This window comes from Staurois parvus, unplaced genomic scaffold, assembly GCF_062004578.1.
Source record: "Staurois parvus isolate SC_StPar_1 unplaced genomic scaffold, SC_StPar_1.0 ptg000549l, whole genome shotgun sequence".
NCBI lineage: Eukaryota > Metazoa > Chordata > Amphibia > Anura > Ranidae > Staurois > Staurois parvus.
The window spans coordinates 6995381-7009175 of record NW_028318345.1 but is presented as its reverse complement, the minus strand read 5'-3'; positions in this window follow the sequence as shown (position 1 = coordinate 7009175).

Below are 13795 nucleotides of genomic sequence, written 5' to 3'. Positions count from 1 at the left end.
TTTTGTTGACATATTATAAGAATGTCTAATCTGTAATTTGATGCCTTTTGGAGATTTTTCCATCTTTCCTTGGCTTCTTTATGCACATTAATACAAATTTTTAGCTGGGGTGCCCAAACTTTCGATCTCCACTGTATTATAACAAAGTGGAAGCAACTGGGAATAACCAAAGGTATTGGGGCACCCCTCCAAATCATTGGATTCAGGTGTTCCAGTTACCTCCATGGCCACAGGTGTATAAAATCAAACATTTGTGAAAGAATGGGTTGCTCTCAGGAGCTCATGAATTCAAGCATGGTGCCGTGATAGGTTGCCTCCTGTGCAATAAGTGCATCTGTGAAATTTCCTTGCTACTAAATATTCCATGGTCAACTGTTAGTGGTATTATAACAAAGTGGAAGCAACTGGGAACAACAGCAACTAAGCCATGAAGTGGTAGGTCATGTAAAATGACAGAGCGGGGTCAGCGCATGCTGAAGCGCAAACTGTGCAAAAGTCGCCAACGGTGTGCAGAGTAAATAACTAAAGACCTCCAAACTTCATGTTGTCTTCAGATTAGCACAACAACAGTGTGTAGAGAGCTTCTTGAAATGGGGTTCCATGGCTGACCATCTGTCCAAGCCTTACATAACCAAGTGCAATGCAAAGGGTCGGATGCAGTGGTGTAAAGCACGCTGCCACTGGTGTGACGAAACACGCATCTGTCTGGTAATCCGATGGATGTGTCTGGGTTTGCTGGTTGCCTGGAGAACGGTACTTGCATGACTGCATTGTGCAAGTATAAAGTTTGGTGGAGGGGGGATTATGAGATGGGGTTGTTTTTCAGGGGTTGGGCTTGGGCCTTTAGTTCCAGTGAAAGGAGCTCTTAAGGCATCAGCCTACCAAGACATTTTGGAAAATTTAGTCTGGGGTGGAGGAACTTGACTGGCCTGCACAGAGTCCTGACCTCAACCCGATAAAACGCCTTCTCGTCCGACATCAGTGCCTGACCTCACAAATGCGCTTCTGGAAGAATGGTCAAACATTCCCATAGACACACTCCTAAACCTTGTGAACAGCCTTCCCAGAAGAGTTGAAGCTGTTATAGCTGCAAAGAGAGGGCCAGCTCAATATTGAACTCTATGGCCTAAGACTGGGATGCACTTTAAGTTCATGTGCGTGTAAAGGCAGGTGTCCCAATACTTTTGGCAACATAGTGTATGCAAAGCGCTGCATAAATTGGCAGCGCTATATAAGTACCTGTAATAAATTATAAAATAAAAAGACATTCCCTACACTGATCCTTAATTGCCTGTGTATTTGGGACTGTGTTTGTGTGACTGGCAGCCTCTGTGCTGTTTGGGAGAACATGGGCATACTCTCAGCAGCCTAATTGAGGGTGAGCGCAAGTCCTCAGGTTTTCTGGGCCACTTTGGGATTGGGGCATCAAAAACTTTATTTGTTAATTATCTAGTAGCACACCATACCAGAACATCTTGTTTTACTAAATCATGCCCAACAAACTGGCAAATAATATATAATAATAAACAGAATAAAAAGAATAATAGTGAATAATAATAGAAAAATCAAAAATCAATAGTCCACAATCTTAAATATTTTGTGCTTGAGTGCTCCGATAAATAAGAGTCATAAATGCTTATTTCTGGTGGAATGTGCTCACAGATATATCCGGGATTCAATAGAGTGCCAGACCCATGGTTATGAAGTGTAGGTGCAATAGATCAATATGTTCCATAATTAATTATTTTTGACTCTTAAGCCCGCAAAGCTAGGAGTCCATCATATCTGGTGAGTGTTGAAAGCACAGGGGAGGGTCCACTGAGCACTACGTGGTGAAATTATTTTTTTGTCTTAAAGGAACGGGATTTTTTTTTTGGACTTTCATTTCTTCTATACGTACTTATTTATCGGAGCACTCAAGCATGAAATATTTAAGATTGTGGACTTTATTGATTTTTGATTTCACTATTATTATTTTTTGCGCTGTGTTTATTATATATTATGTGCTAGTGGTATTGCAGTTGCTGAACAGCAGCATTGTTTAACAGATTTAGATATTTATATATCATTTTTTTACATATTGTTTCTACACATAGGAGCGTGGAGGATTTGTTGCATTTTAAACTGGCAAATAAGATTACAGAAACCCTGTACAACAAATGCATGTTTTATGTGCACCAGCTGTTGTTACCAGAACAATTATGTCAAATCCTTCTCTTTTGAAAATGTTGAAAGATTTACTTTAAATAAAGCTCATGTTTGTATTCAAACATTGTTACTGTTTTTATCCTTCCACAAATAAGATGAAAACAGACATTATTTTATGTGTTTAGTCTCTTAAAATATGTAACAGGATATTGCTGTATATGTAGCTGGCAGTTTTTTTCTAGTTTGACTGGTTCACAAAATTAAAAACGAAGTCATAAAGTAAAGCAAGCATATTAACCTTTTATGTACATTTATACATCTGTTACAACTGGTTACTATGGTATATTTTCTTTTACCAGAGATATATTAGTCATATACAGTTGTGTCCAAAATTATTCAACCCCCACTGAAATTGAGTGTTTTGGCCAGTTTGACATTGCTTTTGATCATTCAGTCATCTTGCTTACATTTACATTAAAGAGGCACTTGTAGGTCAGACAAATATAACATAACAGTTATAATGAAATAACCACAAATGTCTTTTCTGTGCTCACAGCATTATCAGTTTTATTCAACCCCCAAGTGACATTCAATCTTAGTACTTAGTACAGCATCCTTTTACAGTTATAACAGCTTTTAAACGTGAAGCATAGCTTGACACAAGTGTCTTGCAGCGATCTACGGGTATCTTCGCCCATTCTTCATGGGCAAAGGCCTCCAGTTCAGTCACATTCTTAGGCTTGCGCACTGCAACTGCTTTCTTTAAGTCCCACCAGAGGTTCTCAATCGGATTTAAGTCTGGTGACTGCGATGGCCACTCCAAAATGTTCCAGCCTTTCCTCTGCAACCATGCTCTAGTGGACTTGGAGGTATGCTTGGGATCATTGTCCTGTTGAAAGGTCCAACGTCTCCCAAGCCTCAGGTGTGTGACGGACTGCATCACGTTTCCATCCAATATCTCCTGGTACTGAAGAGAATTCATGGTACCTTGCACACGCTGAAGCTTCCCTGTACCTGCAGAAGCAAAACAGCCCCAAAGCATGATTGACCCTCCACCATGCTTCACAGTAGGCAAGGTGTTCTTTTCATCATAGGCCTTGTTCTTCCTCCTCCAAACATAGCGTTGATCCATGGGCCCAAACAGTTCTAATTTTGTTTCATCAGTCCACAGAACACTATCCCACAACTTTTGTGGTTTGTCCACATGGCTTTTGGCATACTGCAGTCGACTCTTCTTATTCTTTGGAGACAGCAAGGGGGTACGCCTGGGAGTTCTGGCACGGAGGCCTTCATTACGCAGTGTGCGTCTTATTGTCTGGGCTGAAACTTCTGTACCCACATCTGACAAATCTTTTCTCAGTTCCTCAGCAGTCACACGGGGACTTCTCTCCACTCTACGCTTCAGGTAGCGCACAGCAGTCGAAGTCAGCATCTTCTTTCTGCCACGACCAGGTAGCGTTTCAACAGTGCCCTTTGCCTTGAATTTGCGAATGATGCTTCCTAAGGTGTCTCTTGGTATGTTTAACATCTTTGCAATCTTCTTATAGCCATTGCCCTTCCTGTGAAGAGAAATCACCTCTTCTCTTGTCTTCCTGGACCATTCTCTTGCCTTCACCATGTTTGTAACCACACCAGTAAATGTCTAGAAGGAGCTGAGTATCACAGTCATTTTAAAGCTGCCTAATTGGTGCTTATTATGCTTGATTGCTGCTCGGTGACATCCACAGGTGTTTTCAATACCTGATGGAAAGCACCTGTATGAACCTCTGTTCTTCAGAGTGGTAGTCTTTAAGGGGTTGAATAATTGTGGCAATGAAGAAACCACATAAGAACCATTTACTACTGTATTACATAAACAATTGATGTCATTTTAGTTGCATTTGGGTAGTTACAACGTCCTTGTAGGATTTGATTCTGAATACAATTCCAAATGTACACTATAGTCCCTAAACCCCTTTACAGCATTGGGGGTTGAATAATTTTGGACACAACTGTATATCTTATTATTTTAATATGGGCACAGCTATTTTTTGCAGACTAGTGTTGCATGAGTAAGGGTATGTTCATACCACATGTGGTGGGACTGCGTTGGGCAGCTATTCCTAATTTGTAATGGGATGCATTTTGAATGCACTCTTACTGCATAGACAGTCAAAAATACAGGTTATCCTATGGGCATAATTCACACTTTTGCAATGCAGTGCATTGAAAAAAGTACAGTAATTTTCTGCACTGCAAATGCACAGAAACATGTGCAAATGTATGTAAATGCACAAAAATGCACCACAAGTGCAGAGCAATGCACATAAAAGCCCAGAGAAGAAAGAAGATGGAAAAGACCTCAAAGGAAATGCACAACAAATGCACATAAAAACATCCGTCAAATGCATGTCAATGCACATGCAAAAACATGCAGTAAGTGCGAAGTTTCTGGCGTGAATGGGCACTAAAAGAAACATGTCATCTGAGGGACACAGATGCTTCCGCTGCTAAGGTTTCCTTATGAAAATGTTACCTGGCCATCATGCTTACTTTTTTGCTTCGGTACTTTTAGCATGTGACTTATGACAAGTATGCAGACTACTGACTTTAAATTTCCCAATAGAGATACTTGTTCCGGAAGGTAGCATGGGGCCGGACCTTCCTCGCCCTGCACGTGGGTGTACCTTTCGCTGTGTGCACATTCACCAATGACTGGGACCAGACAGGGACCGCATTCATGTGACAGTCTAACATTATTGCAGACACTGGCTTAGAGATGAGACATGCACTGTGTGTAGTTGTGTGAAACGCAGATTACTATGTGAGCAGCTATGGGCTACTATGGGCAGCACAGTGGCTAAATGGTTCGCACTTCCGCCTGGCAGTACTAGGGTCGTTGGTTCGAATCCCAGCCACGGCACCACCTGCCTGGAGTTTGCATGTTCTCCCTGTGCCTGCGTGGGTTTCCTCCGGGTACTCTGGTTTCCTCCCACACTCCAAAGACATGCTCGTAGGTTAATTGAATCCTGTCTAAATTGGCCCTAATATGTGTATGTATGAATGTAAGTTAGAGACCTTAGATTGTACACCCCTTGAGGGTTAGGGACTGATCTAAATGTACAATATATATGTGTAAAGCGCTGTGTAAATTGACAGCGTTTATATAAGTACCTGAAATAAATAAATAAATACCTTCCCCTATGTCACTACACACCTTGCTGTAAAGTATTTGCATTTAGGAGGGAGACCGCAGAGCTCATGCCCTCTCCACCAATCCAGCCTATCGGCACCTCACTCCCAGTGAAAGACTACAGACGTGTTATTATAGTTTGGGAACATACTACAGGACACAAATCAATGCTCCCAATCTTTCTATAGTTTCCTGGGATCCAAGGGCCACGCTATAAGCACCAGAAGGCTGCAGGTTAGGTACCAGCTCAGTACAGAAAGGGAGGGATTTGCTAACTTGTGTTTTTTTTACGTGATTTTATGCTTTGTTTTGGCCTCCCTGTTTTTCCCATGCAGGCAGCTCCCTCTGGGCCAAACATTCCCCCCATTTCTATCACACTGGGTGGAAGGCAGGACCAGAAAAACCTGGGAAAGGAGACCAGAAGTGTTAACCCCTTCCCCACCTGGGCAGAATGACTAACTAACCTAAGACAAAATCCAACTTGTAGGCAACCTGCCTACAAGCATACTAGCATATGCTGTTAGCCAAGAAGCAAGGGCCTCTACTGGTCCCAGGTTATGAGTAGCTATGAGGTATAGGAGCCTCTACTGGCCCCACGTTTTGAGTAGCTATGAGGTATAAGGGCCCCTACTGGCCCTAGGTTATGAGTAGCTATGAGGTATAGGAGTCTCTACTGGCCCCAGGTTATGAGTAGCTATGAGGTATAGGGGCCTCAGCTGGCCCCAGGGTATAAGTTTCATTGGGGTACAGTGGCCTCAGCTGCAGCCCTTGCCATCACCAAGATGTCACATATAAAATTAATTATATTTAATAATATAGAAAACTGTCTGTGGACATACTATATGAAATGGTCAGTATGGGGAAGGCTTTGCATACAATTTAGGTGTGCCACTCTGTTCATGGTCTTTTTGCCCTCTGGGGGTGGGGATCCTGCAGCCTGAGGGTCAACTCAAACTAAAATGCAGGGTTAGGTTTGAGTGCTGAAGCTGGTTAAGTAGTAACATGGGCTTGGGTCATGGGTCCTGTGTCTTGCCCGTTTTTTTCGACCTTGGTTACACTTATGACTACTACAGATTGTGTTGTTAAAAAAACTTTTGTCTCTCACTGTGGGGCCTGCAGTTCCACTCCTAAACGTTAAAGATTTAAATCACTCTTAGGCTAATTCAATAAATTCCTACGGACACTTTTTTGGCGGTATGGCCCTTTATAGCGGACAGATTAAAAAATGCTGCCCATTTCAGTAGCTTTATCAACAAGTGCGGCAGATTCAGGTAGTTCTCATTAGCACCACATCTATAAAATGGCGTATTACTGAATTTCTAAAATATTTACCTCTAGTTCATAGATAATAGAATTGTAGGTAATTAAGATCAACTCTGAGTTGACATACAGACAGGCATAGTGTTTTATTCTGTATGCTGTGCAGCAGAGCAGCATATTTCCTGCTGCTACCTCCTCCCCTCCCTACCTATCAATTATTTTTAAAGGGCTGTCAGCTTCATGGCCATCTGCCTCCTAGTGACCAGTGATGCTGACAGTGGTGTGGGCAGAGCTTGATGGAAAGCTGTAACACTAGTTTCCTATAAGGTCCGCTCTCTCCTCATGATTGAGAGCAGGCAGTTGGTGGATTTATAACTATTAGCAGGCTGTCTATCGACTAAGGATGTGCCCATTGCCTGCTGTCAATCATAAAGGGAGCAGATCTGATGGGAAACTAGTGTCTGTGAATCTCTTTTGGGCTCAACTCAGCTTCAAATATCATATCTAAAACTATCTGTTTGACAGCTGCAGTAGCAGAAGGAAGCTCAGCTGCACTGAAGACTGTCCTTATCACAGGAGCAGTCTCTGAATGTGGGCGGGGCCAGGAATTGGGTACCCAAGTTGGATGGAAACACACACACTGAAAATGGTAAAACAATTCAGTGTCAAGGTCCTACCTTTTCCCTGAGGTTATGTTACTCCATGTGCTGGCGTCCATCTTGGATTCTGCTGTGCATGGTGGGAATCCTTTTATGCCTTCAGGTCTCTGAGGTCCATCCCCCAGAGGGGCGTGGCTGATGACATATAAGCCTGTGGCCCGCACATGCTCTTTGCACTTGTGTCTTTGTGTTGCTATTACTCTGTTCTGACTCTCGTGACTCTCCTGGTATCTGATTCGGCTTGTGACTTGACTATTCTTTGTATTCTCCTTTTTTCTGACCCTCTGTTGCTGAACCCGGCTCGTGACCTGTGATTCTCGTCTGCTGTCCTGTTTTGTCCTGTTGTTGACCCCGGCCTGTCTGACTACTCTTTTGTCTCTTCCACCAGCTACACGCCATTGGCGGCGGCCATTACCGCAGCTGAGGTGTCTCGGGGGCCGCGACCTGGTTCCTGGCTGCGTCAAGTCCATCCCCACCATCAGGGGCCCTGGTGAAGGGCAGCCTGGGACTTAGACTCCGCGCCCTGAGGGACTTCGGTCTGTGGGTGGTGGTCGTCGTCAGCCAGTGCGTTACATTGTTAGGCCTGCCTGTCCGTTCCTTGGCTCCTGCCCTGACATTCAGATATGGTAAACAAATGGATATCTGCAATCACTACCACCAGTACAATGGCTTTAGCCCTGGTTCACACCAATGCCTTTTAATGCTTTTTACAGAAAGGCACTACAGTCCATTTAATACGGTTTCCTATGAGAAATGTTCACATCTATTTTTTTTGAGCTGTTGCATTTTTGGAAAAGGTCAGGGACTTTTTTAAATGCAAAAAGCAGTGTTTTGCTACAATTTCAATGGAGAAACTGCTGAAATGCATGTAGTGCATTTTTTCATTGGTGTGAACCAGGCCTTAATAATTGCAGCACAAACTTGAAGTAAAAGTTTCCAGGTACTCTTGACCTCAAAAACTTAGTAAAACTGGTGGTATGGGTGCAAATACAGTAATGTTGGCAGACTGATTCATTTTCTCTCTATGCTAGAATCACTATTTAGGTATTTTGCGAAATAGTGCTGAAGAAATGCACACTCACCAGAACGCACAGGAAACTGAGCGTTTGTCAATATAAATTCCCCTTAGAGTCATCAGCTGGTCAGGATCAGGTAGTATGATAGCCTCCCTCCAGAGCTCCTGGATATTCCTGTGCAATCCCTTGGTAGGTGGCCTATGGACTTCTCCTTAAAGCTTACATGCGTTCCTTACCCAGCAGAGAGAAGAGTAACTGCAAATGGATACTCCCCAAGGGAGTCAAAACAAAGACGTATCCATAGTGTAGTAGGTAATTAAAAGAGGATTTATTAACACATCAAGTATCCGTGATACACAGCAGTGTATATAAAAGTGTGGACTGACCGTCCAATGGTAAAGATGGCCGCCGGAGCTCCACGATGCTCCGGCGGCGTGGCGTCACGGCGTTCCTGGCTCCTCCTACGCGTTTCGTGCACACGCACGTCGTCTGGGGGGATTTGCCAATGAACGCCGAGCCGTGCGACGTCCATTTATATGCTAGGCGCATGCGCATTAGGGAGGCGCCATATTTTAGAAGTATAAACCAGAGACATCCGGATACTCGTACGGGCGCCATTTTTCGTTGGATTTATTGCTTATACACACTGTTATAGCAGCAGTATGTATAATCGGCCGGCTGTCATTATCGAATACACCACTGTGGCCCCATGACAACCTATGTTCGGTGTTTACAACCTAGAAGCCGATTGATATATAATAATTTATGTGGTAATGAGGTAAGTATGTTCCAATTGACCAAATTAAAGTGCGAATCGAATCCGAATTGTGTATATGGCACTAGCATATAAACCACTTCATAAAAATATATATACATATGATATTCGTTAAAAATATACATAATAAATATAGACCAAAATATCTAATGTTATGCAATTAAAACAATGGACATACATAAGTCCTTACTAAAATATAAAATATAAAATGGTACATATAAAATATACCCTTTTAATTGTTACATATTTTTTTAAAAAATATCCAGTATTAGCCAGTCCCAATCAGTGACAATAGATTATTATAGATGACACAATGAAAATGAATAAAAATACAGTAAAAGGATAAAGTAGGTGCAGTAGAATGACATCGTCATATCCTGTTCTCTTAATATGGCGATAAAAAATAAAATAAAAAGGTCCACAGAGTTTGCGGGAGTCTCACAACTCGAAACACGCTGGATATATGAGCTCCAGACCCTGCACCCAAAAGGCCACAATATAGATATAGATCTTAATTGTTTTATTAATAATAGTTAAAACTCTGTGGACCTTTTTATTTTATTTTTTATCGCCATATTAAGAGAACAGGATATGACGATGTCATTCTACTGCACCTACTTTATCCTTTTACTGTATTTTTATTTATTTTCATTGTGTCATCTATAATAATCTATTGTCACTGATTGGGACTGGCTAATACTGGATATGTAACAATTAAAAGGGTAAATTTTATATGTACCATTTTATATTTTAGTAAGGACTTATGTATGTCCATTGTTTTAATTGCATAACATTAGATATTTTGGTCTATATTTATTATGTATATTTTTAACGAATATCATATGTATATATATTTTTATGAAGTGGTTTATATGCTAGTGCCATATACACAATTCGGATTCGATTCGCACTTTAATTTGGTCAATTGGAACATACTTACCTCATTACCACATAAATTATTATATATCAATCGGCTTCTAGGTTGTAAACACCGAACATAGGTTGTCATGGGGCCACAGTGGTGTATTCGATAATGACAGCCGGCCGATTATACATACTGCTGCTATAACAGTGTGTATAAGCAATAAATCCAATGAAAAATGGCGCCCGTACGAGTATCCGGATGTCTCTGGTTTATACTTCTAAAATATGGCGCCTCCCTAATGCGCATGCGCCTAGCATATAAATGGACGTCGCACGGCTCGGCGTTCATTGGCAAATCCCCCCAGACGACGTGCGTGTGCACGAAACGCGTAGGAGGAGCCAGGAACGCCATGACGTCACGCCGCCGGAGCATCGTGGAGCTCCGGTGGCCATCTTTACCATTGGACGGTCAGTCCACACTTTTATATACACTGCTGTGTATCACGGATACTTGATGTGTTAATAAATCCTCTTTTAATTACCTACTACACTATGGATACGTCTTTGTTTTGACTCCCTTGGGGAGTATCCATTTGCAGTTACTCTTCTCTCTGCTGGGTAAGGAACGCATGTAAGCTTTAAGGAGAAGTCCATAGGCCACCTACCAAGGGATTGCACAGGAATATCCAGGAGCTCTGGAGGGAGGCTATCATACTACCTTATCCTAACCAGCTGATGACTCTAAGGGGAATTTATATTGACAAACGCTCATTTTCCTGTGCGTTCTGGTGAGTGTGCATTTCTTCAGCACTATTTCGCACAACGCCTGAGCATCAGGAGGATATGAAATAGAGGAGAGCACTAAAAGTCACCTTATTCTATGAACTGTTGCATCTGTTCAGTCATCTATGTATTGATTTATTTATTCATTTGATTTATTTATTCGCTTTTACTTAAACATTTCGGTTCTGTAGCGCTGCATCTTATGATTTATATTGTTTTTAGGGTGTATGGTTACCTGATGTTCAGCTGCTATTTTACAGGTGCGCTCGTACACAAATTTCCCTTTCAACTATTTAGGTATTTGTACATTGCGATCATATCTCCTCTAAAGCATCTCTTCTCCAAAGAGAATAAGTTTAATGTTTTAAGTAATTCCTCTTAACTGAGGTCTTCCAGTCCCCTTATTAGCTCTCTGGACTCTCTTTGAGTTGCAGCACATCCTTCCTGAGGTTTGGTAACCAGAACTGAATGGCATACTAAAGATGTGGCCAAACTAGAGTTTTGTCGTTTTGTAGTGGTAGAATTATGGTTTTATCACTTTTGAATGCATGCTAATAGTCTGCTAGCTTTGCATGCTGCATCTTGGCATTGCATTCTGTTGCTGAGCCTGTGATGTACTAGGACCCCATCACATATTAGATAAATAGGTGTGACAATTTAATTCCCAGAATGCACTATTAAAATAAATGTCAAATACCTCTGCATTCTTCAAAACATTGAAAGAAGATGATGTTCTTTCTTATTTTCTGTCAACATTTGAGGCACCATCTGCAGAAATCTTTCCCATTTCCAAATCATCTGTTAGATTTGCTGCACTGTTTCCTTGTTCATGTTCAATTCTTCTGCCATCATTCGCACAGTCTTTGTTCTGAGTGCATGAGGCTTTGCACTTTGGCCACATTTGCGTTTTGGGCTGTACCACTTCTTGCGTCATTGTGGACATCTTCCCGCCCCTCCCAAACTGTCATTAAAAAACACTTGATTCCTTCATGGAATGTTCACCATAAACCTGTTGTAACAGAGCTAAAGTGTCACTTGCACCTTTGCAAATTTTCGTGTAAAATTTGATGTTAATCTGCTGCTCCAGATTACTGTCACTCATTTTCCGCCAACAGAGCAATGCACACACGTTATTTCTTCTACTACTCCATAAAGACTGAGTCAACTGGTCTGAGACCCAGGCGAGTGCAAGTTAGAACATGTTGGAATATGCCCAGGTGCGAATGGGTGTGCCACTCAGCGCCATAATGCTACGCCACGGGCATTATGTGAATTAAATTATCACACCTCGTATATACTGTAGGTTTAAAAAAGACATGGTGTTCCACTTTAAAAAGGAATAAATTAAATATTTTAATATTTTTTAGCTGTGTAAAAGAGATCAGTGTGATGTATGTAGTGCTACTTTCGTAGGAGCTGCAGGAATACAGTCCAGGTCCTCCCCACATACCTTGCCCCACAGCCAGGCACATAGGCTCATTCACTAATTTTTTTTCAATCAGTCTAGGGGTGTTGTTGTTGTTTTTATTTTTGAAGAATTGGGATAGGGATGAGGGAGATGAGTGGGATACTCCAAATTAGGAGCTGTGTACATTGAGGACTCTGTCTAATCTTCAGTCTAAGGCAGTAGCAAAAATTAGTAGCCATAACAGCAGTAACTTCTGTAGAGCTCCACAGCTGTGTCCCTTTAAGTAGTAGTGGGCAGGTGGACAAAGCTCTTCATAACACTAGCCGGTATTCCCTTTTGCTAAACCCCCAGCTGACTTCCTAGCACCAGAGGGGGTTAAATAGCTCGGTCTCTAAGATCCTTAGGGATGTCTGTACCTGCAAGGCCCAAGAGCAACTGGATGCCTTCCTCTGTGATACCAGATCTTCAGGAAACAGCCCCTCAGTCAGTGTAGCAAAACCAGGGTCTCAGCAATTCAGGCCTTCAGGTAGGCCAATTGTGGCCTACCACAGCAGCTGCCAGGGAGGGTAACATGCCCTCTCCCAAGCTTGAAGGATCCTATGCTGGAAAGACCCAGAGCCCCATGTGCTCATTGGATATATACATTTACCCAGCATGCCTTAGAGCCCCCTCTCTTTGGGATAGGCTAGGACTGTATCAATATTCAGAAAAAATGAGGAAGGGTTGTAACAGCGCAAACACTGCAAAGTCCTGGGAAATAGTAGTATGGGGTGATGGTGGTATTAGTGGCTACTGTATGAAGAGCGTAGGATTACGTGTGGCACTGAGGGCAAGGCTTCCAAATAAGCTGTAGCAACTTCTGTAGATGAGAAAAAGGAGAGAAGCGCCTCTAAGTGCAATAAGTCTTTTAATTCAAGTCTAAATGTAGAAACACTCACATGTGTGAAGTAATCATAAGCTTAAAAACCGTGGTTAACAATAGTTAACGGTGGGGTGGTAACCCGGGTGAAGAGCCGTCATCTTACTGCGATGTGGGGAGGTCAGCTCTCGGCTGGAACAGCGTGGTGGCTGGAGGGGGAACAGCGGTGAGGCCGGCCTGCATGCACGTCCTCCCTCAGAGCCGGATGGAACGCACGCTGGAACGTAGCGGCGGCATGGCCGTGATGACGTCAGATCCCAGGGTGCACTGCGACGCGTTTCAGAGCATGCGCTGGCCGTGGAAGGCGAAAGTGCACTCCTTTTTCAAGCAGGGGGAGGTGGATGAACAGGGGTGAATATATAGGGAACGTGAGTCTAATTGATCAATTAACCAATTAACCAGTGATTGACCATTGCTGTCAGGTGAATAGTGTAAAGTCATGGATGTTAACTGGGGGGTAAAGGAAACCAAATGGAAAAAAGAGAGGATGTAATAAATAAGAAAACAGAAGACGAAAGAAAAATGATAAAATGAAAAGAAAAAAAAATGATAAAATGGAAAAAAAAAATGGAAAAAAAAATGATAAAATGGAAAAAAAAAAAAATTATATTCTGGGAGATTAGTGGGGTAAAATGTTCACCTTGCAGCACTGGCACATCAATTATGTAACAGTAGTGAGCAGATATTTAGTGGTAATACAGCATGATTGCGAGATGATAAACATATTGGTAATAATACATGCAGATGACATTATAAAAAGTAAATTACATTGTAAAAAATTGTAAAAAATA